At 40.4% G+C, this 12,933-nt stretch overlaps 1 pseudogene; it reads left to right on the forward strand.

Moving 5' to 3' along the window:
• Positions 1-11,765: 11,765 nt before the first annotated feature.
• LOC129553118 (transcription initiation factor TFIID subunit 11 pseudogene) lies at positions 11,766-12,353 on the forward strand (annotated as a pseudogene).
• Positions 12,354-12,933: the final 580 nt, after the last annotated feature.

The following is a 12,933-nucleotide window of genomic DNA, read 5'->3' on the forward strand; positions in this document are numbered from 1 at the left end:
CATCAGTTCTCAGATAAACTGATATATAGTTTTCTATATATCTTTTCAGACATTTTTCCTGTAGCACAAATAGAAAGTATAAATTATAAGTTTATGAACTTAAGAATGTAAAAAAATACATCGGTATATTTATTTTAAAAGTCATTTATCTTTTAAGCTCCTGGTCTGGAATTAGAAGAAATAAAAATCTCAGAATGTAAAATGATCTCAGTCAACCCAAGATTTTTTTCATGGAAATCATCTCTGTCTTCCCACCTGGAGGTCAAGTCTGAAATCAAGAGTGAGTTGGTGAGGTTTGCATCTGCTCCTCTGTTTTTTTTTATTCACAATAGCAACTTCTAAGATATTTTATTTTTTCCTTGCTTGCTTCAGGTGTAAGATATACTTTAACTTTCCACTTACTACCATATGTGTAAGATCAGAATATTATAATTGTATAATTCAATTTACTATTCTTTCTAGATATTTTTCACATAACCAATATTTTATTTTGCTCTATATTGTAGCATTCACAATACAGCAAAACTTTTTTCTTACTTTAAATGGTCAGTTGACTTTTAAAGAAATTAAAAAAATAATTTTTCCTATTTATTGGAATATTTACCTTTTGTTATATCTCTATTTCTTCCTGTTGACCTCTTTCCCACTTGGCGATACTTCCTTCAGTCTATAGAATTTCCTTTAGCATTTCTTGGAGAGAAATTTTCCCTATAATAAATTTTCTCAGCTTCATCTGAAAATGACTTTGATTTGCATTCTTTTGTTGAAGGGTATAGTTATTGGTGAAAAATTAAGTTGAGAGATTTTCCATTTAGAATTTTAAAGATATTATTCTATTATCTTCTATCTTCCATCACCTCTTGTTAGAAGTAAGTCATAATTCTTATTGCAGTTCCCCTGAATGTGATATGTTGTTTTTTTCCTCCAGTTGCTTTTAATATATTTTTTTAAATCATTGATTTTCACTAGCTTGAAAATGAGGTGCCTAGATGTGTTTATTTTTGTGTTTGTCCTGCTTGAGGTTCATAGTTCTGGGAAGGATCTGTTGATTTTGTTTTCTTCAATCAGTTTGAAAATATTTTAAGTATTTTACTTTTCAGATTTTCTTCTGTCTTGCTCTCATCTCTTTCTAGGACTTCAGTTACACTATGTCAGATCATAAAATATAGTACTAAAATACCATATACTATACTATTGTGCATTTCCTTTCCTTAATTTTTATCTTTGAGTTAATTAACTGGCTCTTTCTTCTGTAGGTCTAGCCTGAAGTTGTCACTTTAATGAACATTTTATTTCCAGTACTATATTTTTAATATGTAATTTCCATTTAGTTCTTTTTAAATTTTGTTTGTTTGTTTCAACTGTGCTGAGATTTCACATCTGTCCTTCTATTTTCTCTACCTTTTCCTCTAAATTCTAGCAGGGTTTTATTAGCTGCTTCAAAATCTTTGTTAAGTTCAACATCTGTGAACTGATTCTTTTGATTAACTTTTTTGCTTTTGGTGATATTTATATTTTTTTGTATGCCTATTAATTTTTGATTAGATACTGAATATTTTGGATAATAAACATGGATTATGCTATATTTTTCTAAAAAGTATTAAATTTTGTCTGAAAAACAGTTAATTTCCTAGCCTAATCCCTTGATTTTTTGGAGTCTTGCTTCTAGGGTTTTGTTTTTTTTTTAATTTTGGAGCAGATTTATTTTTTCCATGATCTCTCCTCTTTTCCAACAAGCAATTTGTCATATATGTTAGCTTAAAATCAAATAAAAAGCTGGCAATTGTTATCAAAATCAAGAATCCCCCCAAAATAAAAGCTCTCTCAACAAGTATGTGTTCTAGGATTTCAAATACAAGGTGCATGGACCCCCGAGAAATCCTTGTGTGGGATTCTGTAGTCTGAGATGCCTCTAAAATTGTTTGTAAACTTTTGTGGATATATGAAGACGTGCTTTCTTTTTTTTTTTTCAAAATTTATTTATTTATTTATTTTTGCATTTCAATAGTTTAATATGAACAATCAGAACTAATTAACAGTATAACAATATTTTACAACTGAAATAATTAAAATAAACTATAAAATTACTACATAAAACAGGTCTGATCTAGCTTATTTACTTTCTATAATCTCTTCAATGCTGCAAAACCATTTATTTCTTTTTTTTTTTCATGTTTTAATAAACACTTCATCTTTTTGTATTGCTTTCTTTTTCATCACAATAATAGAAATATAACACCATATATCACTGTAAAACACATTTCCACATGAATGCTGATAAGCACAAAATATTTTTCATCATTTACATTTTAACTGTAATAATATATGGCAGGATTAAAGCTGCATCCATCATGTGTCTAACTAACCTTGCTGTAATGAATTTTTAAATGTAATGGTTTCTGTCGCAAAGTAAAATCGTACATAATGTCTAGTGACACAGTACGCTGGTGGATGGGTGGTTTTGGAAAATGGAAATGCAACTTTATTTTTAATTAGATTTATAAACTTCACCACCTCCACCTCCAGCCAGTTTTCCAACCCTCCCTCCCACCACCTTTATTTATTTATTTATTAATTTTTTTAAATGAGGCTTTTAATTAATGTTTGACAGAGCTGATTCAAGTTGAACAGACTAAATATCTTTAAACAAACTTACTTATACTCCAGAGTCCTTTAAAAACTTAATAGCATTTTCACATTGAAGGTATTTGATTTTCTTATAACTAGCACTTCAAATGCAACAAGCATTTGAAGCAACAAGCATTTGACCCAACAAGTAAAACTTTCTACAGTTCATAACTTTTATAAATAAATTAAATGTACAGTGAATAAGTTCTCTGAAATATTTCAATATTTCTGCAAGTTTAGTAACATCATAAAATACATTTCAACTAAAATTCACAAATCTAAAAACCTGTTAGGCATTTTTAGGCGTTTTAAGTTGGAAATGAAGACCAATGTTACATCGTAATATGCCAATTACAAATAGTACTTCAAATAGCAAATACTACAGTTTGTCCCAAACTTTAAAAACTATTCATGAACTCAACACTGAACTATTGATGGCTATGAGAATTGTTTCCTAGCCTTTTTGAAAATTTCAACCCATTTACGTTTAAGGTAATTATTGATAAGTACGATCCCGTAGCCATTTTCTTTATTGCTTTGGGTTCACGTTTATACACTCTTTCTGTGTTTCCTGTCTATAGAATATCCTTTAGCATTTGTTGGAGAGCTGGTTTGGTGATGCTGAATTCCCTCAGCTTTTGCTTGTCTGTAAAGCTTTTGATTTCTCCTTCATATTTGAATGAGATCCTTGCTGGGTATAGTAATCTGGGCTGTAGGGTATTTTCTTTCATCACTTTAAGTATGTCTTGCCACTCCCTTCTGGCCTGAAGAGTTTCTGTTGAAAGATCAGCTGTTATCCTTATGCTAAGCTAAGTGCTAAGTCACTTCAGTCGTGTCCGACTCTGTGTGACCCCATAGACGGAAGCCCACCAGGCTCCCCCTTCCCTGGGATTCTCCAGGCAAGAACACTGGAGTGGGTTGCCATTTCCTTATCCTTATGGGAATCCCCTTATGTGTTATTTGCTGCTTTTCCCTTGCTGCTTTTAATATTTGTTCTTTGTGTTTGATCTTTGTTAATTTGATTAATATGTGTCTTGGAGTATTTCGCCCTGGGTTTATCCTGCTGGGGACTCTCTGGGTTTCTTGGACTTGGGTGATTATTTCTTTCCCTATTTTAGGGAAGTTTTCAACTATTATCTCCTCAAGTATTCTCTCATGGTCTTTCTTTTTGTCTTCTTCTTCTGGGACTCCTATGATTCGAATGTTGGAGCGTTTAACATTATCCCAGAGGACTCTAATATTGTCCTCATTTCTTTTAATTCGTTTTTCTTTTTTCCTCTCTGTTTCATTTATTTCTACAATTCTATCTTCTAGTTCGCTTATCCTGTCTTCTGCCTCTGTTATTCTACTGTTTGTTCCCTCCAGAGAGTTTCTGATCTCATCTATTGCATTATTCATTGTATATTGACTCTTTTTTATTTCTTCTAAGTCCTCATTAAATCTTTCTTCCATCTTCTCAATCCTTTTCTCCAGGTTATTTATCTGTAACTCCATTTTGCTTTCAAGATTTTGAATCATTTTCACCATCAAAATTTGAAATTCTTTATCAGGTAAATTCCCTATATCTTCTTCTTTTGTTTGGTGGGCAATTATCTTGTTCCTTTACTTGCTGGGTATTTCTCTGCCTCTTTATTTTGCTTATATTACTTTGCTTGGGGTGGCCTTTCCCTCTTCTTGCAGTTTGTGGAGATCTCTTTATTATGTAGTTTCTTCGCTGTGTGTGGGGTTGGACGGGTGACTTGTCCGGGTTCCCTGGTTAGGGAAGCATGTGTCGGTGTTCTGGTGGGTGGAGCTGGATTTCTTCTCTCTCCTTTAGAAGACAATGGGCTGCTTTTCTGGGAGCCTGATGTCCTCTGCCAGAATTCAGAAGCATTCAAATGTTCTTTTGATGAATTTGTGGGGGAGAGAGTGGTCTCGCCGTCTTATCCCTCCGCCATCTTGTTCCTTCCTCCCCAGAACACTGGATTCTTATATTCCACTTGGTCGTGGAGTATCTCTTCCCAGCTGCTCCAGCAAGGTGCAGCCGCTGTACCTTACCTTGGATGAGGGGTATCTCCTCAAGGCCGCACCTCCTGCTTTGAATGTAGATCAGCTCCTCTCGGCCCTCTGGTGCCCAAGCAGCCACCGCCTCCTGGACGTGGTACAGCTCCTCTCGGCCACCGCCCTAACCCTGGGCACGGGGTAGCTCATCTCAGCCACGATTCTGCACGTGGTCGGTTGCGCAGGAGCCGGGCGTCTCTGGCGTCTGCGCCGCCGGAGCCGGGTGTCTCTCCGCTTCTAGGGTTTTGTTGTAGGTTCTTGTTTTGGTTTTTGCCCTTATTCTCACGCCATAGGTTTTAGTCATGGTTCCATTCCGTTGCTCAGTCGTGTCCGACTCTTTGCGACATCGTGGACTGTAGCCTACCAGGCTTCTCTGACCATGGGATTCTCCAGACAAGAACACTGGAGTGGGTTACCGTTTCCTTCTCCAGGGGATCTTCCCGACCCAGGGATCGAACCTGGGTCTCCCGCATTGGAGGCAGACGCTTTAACCTCTGAGTCACCAGGGAAACCCTTGTGTTTCTTAAACTGTTGCCCTTCTAGAGTTTCAATGAAAAGCAAAGTATCTGTCAAGCTCTGCCAGATCAGACTTGAACTACAAATTCTCTCTACTACTAAGTAGCTGCTGATATAGATTTTGTTTATTTATTTTTTCAGGTCTTAATCCTTTCACAGGTCTTAATCCTTTCAGCTGCTGCTTTCAGCTGGGTTCCTCAGATTCTCACCAAAACCATAAGCCAAAGATTTGAGGAAAATTTCTATGCAGGTTTTAGAGTATTTCCTCTGTGTCTGCCTCCTTTCTGAAAATTTTCCTCCAATTTAGTGCTCTGCCAGCAGCCCTAAACTCCAAAATTTGTGTTCTCTTCCCAATAGGGTATTATTTATTGGTTGGTTTCTATTCTCTAACCAGAATTTCTCTGAGAAGCAGTGATTTGAGTGATCCAGTTACAAGACAAGGAGTCTAAAAAAAGTGACCTTCCCAGGTGGCACCAGTGGTAAGGAACCCGCCTGTCAATGCAGGAGACATAAGACACGTGGGTTCAATCCCTGAGTTGGGAAGATCTCCTGGAGGAAGGCATGGGCAACCCATTCCAACATTCTTGCCTGGAGAATCCCATGGACAGAGGAGCCTGGCAGGCTATGGTTCATAGGGTCGCACAGAGTTGGACATGACTGAAATGACAACTCAGCACACATGAACCAAAAGCTAGAAGACAGGCATGGAACAGATCCTGCCTCCAGAAGGAACCAACCCTACTGACATCCTGATTTGGGGCTTTTGGCTTCCTGATGCATGAGAGAATGAATCTTTGTAATTTTAAGTAAAAAATTAAACAAAAAACCCACACATAAGACACTGTGCTGTGCCATGCTTCCTGTGATACTGACTAAACCTTAAATCAAGCCATTTCCTATTAATTTTATTTTTCTTTCTAAACAATTATAGAATGGAAAGATGTTACACGTCTTTAACATTTTGATATTTTGGTATTTAATAGTAAAAGAAATTCTTCTTAATTATTTTAAATTAGCTTTTCAAAAGCCAATCTATTACTAAGGGTTTAGTTGCCGTTAGCTATATGATCATACTATTTATAAATATAAATAGTATAAATAGTATGATACCTGAAGTGAAGTGAAGTGCTAGTGGCTCAGTCACCTCTGACTCTTTTCAATTCCTTGGAATATAGCCTGCCTCTGTCCATGGGCTTTCCCAGGCAAGCATACTGGAGAGGATTGCCATTCCCTTTTCCAGGGGATCTTCCTGGCCCAAGGATCAAACTTGGATCTCCTGCATCGTAGGCAGATTCTGTACCATCTGAGCCACCAAAAAAGTTTCATGAATATACCTAATATTTTTCTTTAGCCTCTAGTGAGAATTTTCTATTTGTTCACTTGTTTTGTCTTTGAGAATAGATATATTTCCCAGATCTATTGGGGTATTTTTTATTTTTGTTAATCAATGTAAAGGAAATAGACAATAATTAGAATAAACGCTAACTTTCCCATGTGCAATAACTTGCTGATGTTTTCTGACCTATTGTATTTTGTGGCTACATGATGAGCAGCACATTGTGAAAGATGATAGGTTGAAATGGAGACTCTGCGGACTTCAGTTTCAGATATTAACCTGGCTTGTGTGACTTGATAGAGCCTCTTAACTTCTTTGGTCCTCAGTTTTCTACTCTATAAAATTTATAACTAAGGCTTTTTTAGCCCCAAAGAGTGATACAATTTAGTAAATATCTGAAGAGTCACATCTAACCCTTTGTGTCAGGAGGGAACCAAACATGTCTTTGTTGGGAAATCTCATGACACCCATCATGTTTCCACCTGGCAATTAATTCTGGCACAGTTATCACCCACACCCAAACCTTTCTTTCCAGAATGGTAACATTGTGATTTGCTTTAGTCAGGGTTGTTATTCTTACTGGGGGAGCTATGACTGGGATAAAAAAGGTACTTAAGCCTACCAAGAAAGGCTGATTTTGTTGCCTGGCTATAAGCCTAGGATTTAGGAACAATAGATGGGACAATGATGTGGTGTTTGGGAGCTGTTTTGCTTTGATCTGGGTATCATTCATAGGTTGAGCACAAAGCTGTTTTCACTGATAGTTAAACATTTGGCAATTGCTGATCAGTAACAATGAACTAGACGTCCCACTGAAATACCATGGCTCAGTAGGCAGAACATGGACTGAATCAGAATGTAAACATATTTGTATCTAAATGTGCCTATTTTGCTGTTGATTGTCCTTGTGAATTTGTTTTTATCCTCCAGTATCTTGGTATATGTGTGTATGTGTACCTGTATTGGTTTGCTCAGGGATGTAGATGCAGGAGATAGGATAGCTTTGAAAAGATGAGTTTGAAATATGATAACACAATATGTAGAGGATTAACCTAAAGAGGTGGTCAAAATTTTTTTAAAAATTCAGAAAATAGAAACCATAAAGAATATGAGAAAGCTGAATCACAGTATATATATATATGTAAAGATAGTTGGGAAAGAGTATTTGAGATGTTTGAGAGCCCTATCTCAAGAAAAACAATGTACCAAAAGATAATGTGAAAATGTAACAAAGGATAGTTAACTCCTAGATTTGCTAGTATATTATATATTGCTTTACTTTCACAATCTTTGGACAGTTTTAGTTACACAAGTTCAGTTCTCTGGTTTGTTAATCCATATTGCCAGTTTCTAAGCTAAATTCAAGGCCATATTCTTTGAACATATTTTCCAACATATCAGAATTTTGCACAGTCCACTTCTATTTTTCTAACTCCATTTGGGATAAGTGCATGTACTCTGGCAGGAATCTGTCTTCATTTTGTGTGTGTGTGTGTGTGAGAGAGAGAGAGAGAGAGAGAGAAGGAGGATAATTTGATCATTAATTATTAGGCAACTATTTTCATGTACCTTCATTTAAGAACAAATATACAGGTTAAAGGTAAATTAGCTGATACTGGGAGTAAGATGGTTAGACAGTGATAATTCCTGAATCCTTCTAATCAGGCATATTTAAGGGTATTATGAGGAATAATCCTGTTTACAGTTTTTCATGAAATAGGAGAGTCTGTTTTAGCAATAAGCTAAACTAATATTCTCTTTTCTTTCTTACTTGCCATAAGGGCTCAAGTTTAAGCCCCCTGTTCTAGAATGCTTTCCTCTGATTGTCATCAATACGCCTAGTTCCAGTTTTATTTATTTCCTGTCACCACTTCTATTGGGGAGATGTTACGGTTCATTGCCTTTCAGTCTGCTCTCAGTGCCTGAGTATTCTGCCCTGGGTCTCTGCCACACTGAGGTATAGAAGGATATTACACTTTTTTTCCCCAGGAAGAGTAAGTTCTTAAGCTTTCATTAAAATACACCCTTTCCTTGGGTAAAACTTTAATTGGATAATGTTTTCATGCAAGGCTGATGTCAGGCTCATTTGACCTGTGCAATTTCACCAGGCCTCATGATTAGAAGGACTCTGTCCTTGGTTGCATTCTATACTGTCTTACAGATTTAATAATTTTTGAAAAAGAAGCCCCATATTTTAATCTTTAACTACTTTCTGAGAATTATGCACAGTAATATCAATCTTGTATCAAAATGGCATTAATCTGAGATGCATAAGGTCATAGGATCACTTTAATTATATCCATTCCACTAGAGGTGAGAACTCAAAGCTTTGCTCATTGTATGGATCATTAATGGTTTATATAAATGTTGTATTTCATCTAAAGATTTTAAGCATTCACTCCTCTTCCCCACAATGGGACACAAACTGCAAATAGTAAGGACCTTCTCATACCAGTAAAATAAATGTTAAAAACTTTGATACCAATGCTTTTACCTCACGATAATAAAATCTGAAAGAAATCTGATCAAAGTCAATGACTTTGTCAATAGGTATACTAATTTACTTCAATTTTAATACTATGTCAGATAGTGGACTAGCTTTAATAGAAATCTCTTAGGAAAATGAAAAACATACATCGTATTTTAGTTTTAAAGAACTGCTGGAAGAAATCATAATAGAGTTATTTGAAGAAATAAAATCAAAGGAGACATATACATATGTTAAAAATTTACTATAGGAAATAGTTCACATGATTATAAAGGCTTAGAATTTTCTGAAATGCTATCTGCAAGTTGAAGAACCAAGAAAGGGTGCTGTATAATAAAACTAAGTAAAAAAGCTGAAAATAGGGAAAGCAAAGGTGTAACCAAGAATCTGAGGTCAAAAGATTAAAAAACCTGGTAAGACACCAATCATGTAAGTACTGGAATCTGTAGACCTAACACAATCTATCTGTGATGTTTGAGGGAAAGAGAACATGGAAGTTCTCGTTCAAGAGAAGAGAGTAACGTAGACATCCTATTTTTGGTCTAGTAGGGCCATGAACAGGTTGAATGATGCTCACCGAAGTAATGAAGATTGATCTACTGTCTTCAGTCTATAGACAAAAATATTTTCCAAAAACAAAACTACAGACAAACTCAGAAACACTATATACCACATGACTGACAATTTCTTAATTGAGTCAAGTTGACAAAACAGAAAGTTAATAAGCACAGTGCTTAAAACATCAATAACTTAGAAAATTTTAGATGAAAAGAGGTCTAGATCAAGGTATCACAGAGGCTGCAGTCTCAGAATCTCAAACAAATGACTAAGAACAAAGGCATCCATTACAGAGGGACATGACTCCAATAGCTAGGGTGTCCTGCATAGAAGACATAGAGGTGTCTGGAATTCATCATCGGACAAAGCCAAGGTCACGCCAGGACATGGTGAGAAGTTGGTCAGGTGCATCAAAGGAAAGAGCCACAAGCCCTGTTCCAACCTTGATCTGGGATCTTCCAGGCTCCAGAAGTGTGAGATGGGTGAAGGCATCCATGATGTGAGGTCTTGCAGAAGAAAGGTGAATACAGTGAGGAAGTTGACTCTAGAAAGAGGGCGGTTAAATGATCCTAAGGGGCAAGTGTTCTTGTCCTGATTTTTAAGTTCTGGACTTTGGGCCAAAAGAGGTGACAGTGGGGGGTCCACAGGACAACCTGCTCACAGAGGAATCTGCGTTTGAAACTGCTGGAAGTAAGCAGACACAATTCCCAACATGGTATTGGGAAGAAAGGTCAATGAATAGTGCTTGGTACCTCCAGATAAGGAAGTGAGTCATCAGTTCAAGACCAGAACAGCAAACAGAATTTCAGAGGCATGATTACAAAGGGAAAGGAACGGACCGTGAAATGGTCAGACATCTCAGCCATCCTTGCTCCAAAGGGCTGGTGGGCCTACCATGCCCCAGGTCAGGCCAAGAGACCAGTCTCTTAAGACTCAGGCTTTCTTTCACCCCGTTCCCTATACCTACGTGAGCAGGACTAGCAGTGTCTGCACTGGAAGGAAGTGAGTCATCAGGCCAGGTCAGAAAGGGCGGGTTGAACTCCAAAGGCATACTTACCACGGGAAAGGAACCAACGGGGAAATGGCCACACATCTCAGCCGTCCCAGGACAGGGACACTGGGGAGAGACTTAAGCCCTGGCGACCCTGAACACCTCTACAGAGGCCAGGGATATGGGCAGAAGAAAGTTGGAGCAGAGAGCAGGTGGAGGTCAGAGACAGCCCATTCCTTCCCGGCCTGGCACTACTGGGGGATGTGTGCCTCGACTCAGGAGGCTTTGTGAATCTCCATGGAATAGCGCTCAGGGAGGGCGATTCCTCATGGAAGTGATGGACCTTGGGGAAGAGGATGTGTAGAGGTGGCTTCTTCCCGAAGTGAACGTCTGTACCCCCACCCACCCCCACCACAGCCACCCTACTTCTGAGTTGGATGTCTTGATCAGGATGGTAGGGAAAGCTTAACCTGGGCGGGGAATGTATTTGTGTGGCTGTCGTGGGGGAATACGTGGGAGAGAAGCAGGAGGGTGTTGCGAGAGAAAGTGAGTGAGAGGGGGTCTGATTGTTTTTGCCCCTAGGCAAATTGAAGAGCATTTCCAAACCAAGGTGGAAGCCTCCCCCACAGGCCTGCCGACCTATTTCCCCGTCTGTGCCCTGGGGGAGAGGATGGTCTGGGGCCACCCTGGAATGGCAAGAAAGTCTCCCAGAGCAGTGAACTCTCAGGGCTTTCTGGAATCGCCATCACCCCACAGGCCAGCGAGCCTGTTCAGAGGAGCAGAGGAGCGAGGACATGGGCTGTTGGGCTGGCTCCTGGAAGGCTTTCAAAAGGCAGCTTTGAGAGACAGGTCTGCTGAGGGCATGTCTACATTTCCATCGTGGCCCAAGACGAAGAGTTCAGGAACTCTGAGGCAGGAGGAACCCTGGGAGACTGCCGGCGGCCCGCCTCAGCCTGTGACCAGGGCGGCACATCCCTGCCCCACCCTTGCCTGGGGCAATGGGAGGAGCCACAGAGGAATCATCTGACTTCCGGGTGGGCGTGGCTTCAGGCCGAGCCTTATATAAAGGGGCTGGGCCTACACTCGTTTCAGGCGGGTCCTGCTGCTGAGGGGATTGGAGCAGAGTTTGTTTTTCTGCTTCGGACTCTGCAGCAGGACGGGCACAGGGCTCTAGCTTTCTGAGCTAGGGTCTTTGACCTAGTACCGGGATGGATAAAGCCAGGGCGTGGCTCCCGGACCAAGTTATGTCGCGGGAGGAACCAGGTGACCCAGACCGAATCCTGCCACGGGACCCAGCCCAGGAAGCCAGGGAAGCCTCTGACGAGAAAGGCGGTGCGTCTGCGCGTCAGGACTGCCGGCAGCCAAGCACCGGTGAAGAGGCAGACTCCTCACGTCCCCCAGTGGCCAAGAGACGGAAAGTGGACACCGAGGGCAAGAAAGGCAGGCAATGGGAAGTGGATGAAGAGGAGGCCCAGAAGTTGAGAACCCTTGTGGCTGCTATGAGCGAGGAGCAGCTGAACCGTTACGAAGTGTTTCGCCGCTCAGCCTTCCCCAAAGCCACCATCAAGCATCTGATCCAGGCTGTGACTGGCACTCCGGTGTCCCAGAACGTGGTCATCGCCATGTCTGGAATGGCCAAGGTCTTTGTTGGGGAGGTGGTGGAAGAGGCCCTAGATGTGTGTGAGAAGTGGGGTGAGACGCCCCCACTCCAGCCCAAGCATCTGAGGGAGGCTGTTCGCAGGCTACGCAAAAAGGGGCAGATGCCCAGCACCAAGCACAAGATCCTCTTTTTCTAAGGCTGAGTCCGGAAGGGCCTGTTTCTGAGGAACCGGGCCCTCTGGCTGACCAGCCTCTTAACCCTCAGGTTTTCTTTCATTGCTTTCCCCATACCGCACCCCTGCCCCATCCCGGAGGCAGCTCCTGCACCCCGTGGACATTGCCACCGGGGGACTTCACCAGGATGTATCAACTGCTTCAAAGGGGAGAGGAAATATCCAGCACAACTTGAGCTGTTCCTTTGAAAAGACTAGTAACACTCAGAAGCGTCTCTCGTCTGGAGGCATGTTGGGGAGAGACCCGAGACCCAGAATCTAATTCTTTGAGAGGCACGACCTGCCACAACTCACCTGTAAGAACAGAACCCTGAAATGGCGCCTTCCTGTCTACCAGAGAAGCTGAATCCATACACTGTAACCATGCCTGACCAGGAATACCAGGCCCTGGTGTGTTCACTCAGGGAATTCTAGCAAAGCCATCCAGCTGACACATGAGCACCTCTGTGATACGCAGTCCAGGAGCCGGAAGCTCAGGGAATTCTTTCAAACTCACTGCGGGAGTGAAGCGTTGGTGTTCTGCGGAGGCAAGGCCTTTCCAGAG

The sequence above is a fragment of the Moschus berezovskii genome, chromosome 18 (genome assembly GCF_049115385.1).
Source record: "Moschus berezovskii isolate FMDL1 chromosome 18, NW_MosBer_1.0, whole genome shotgun sequence".
Classification (NCBI taxonomy): Eukaryota; Metazoa; Chordata; class Mammalia; order Artiodactyla; family Moschidae; genus Moschus; species Moschus berezovskii.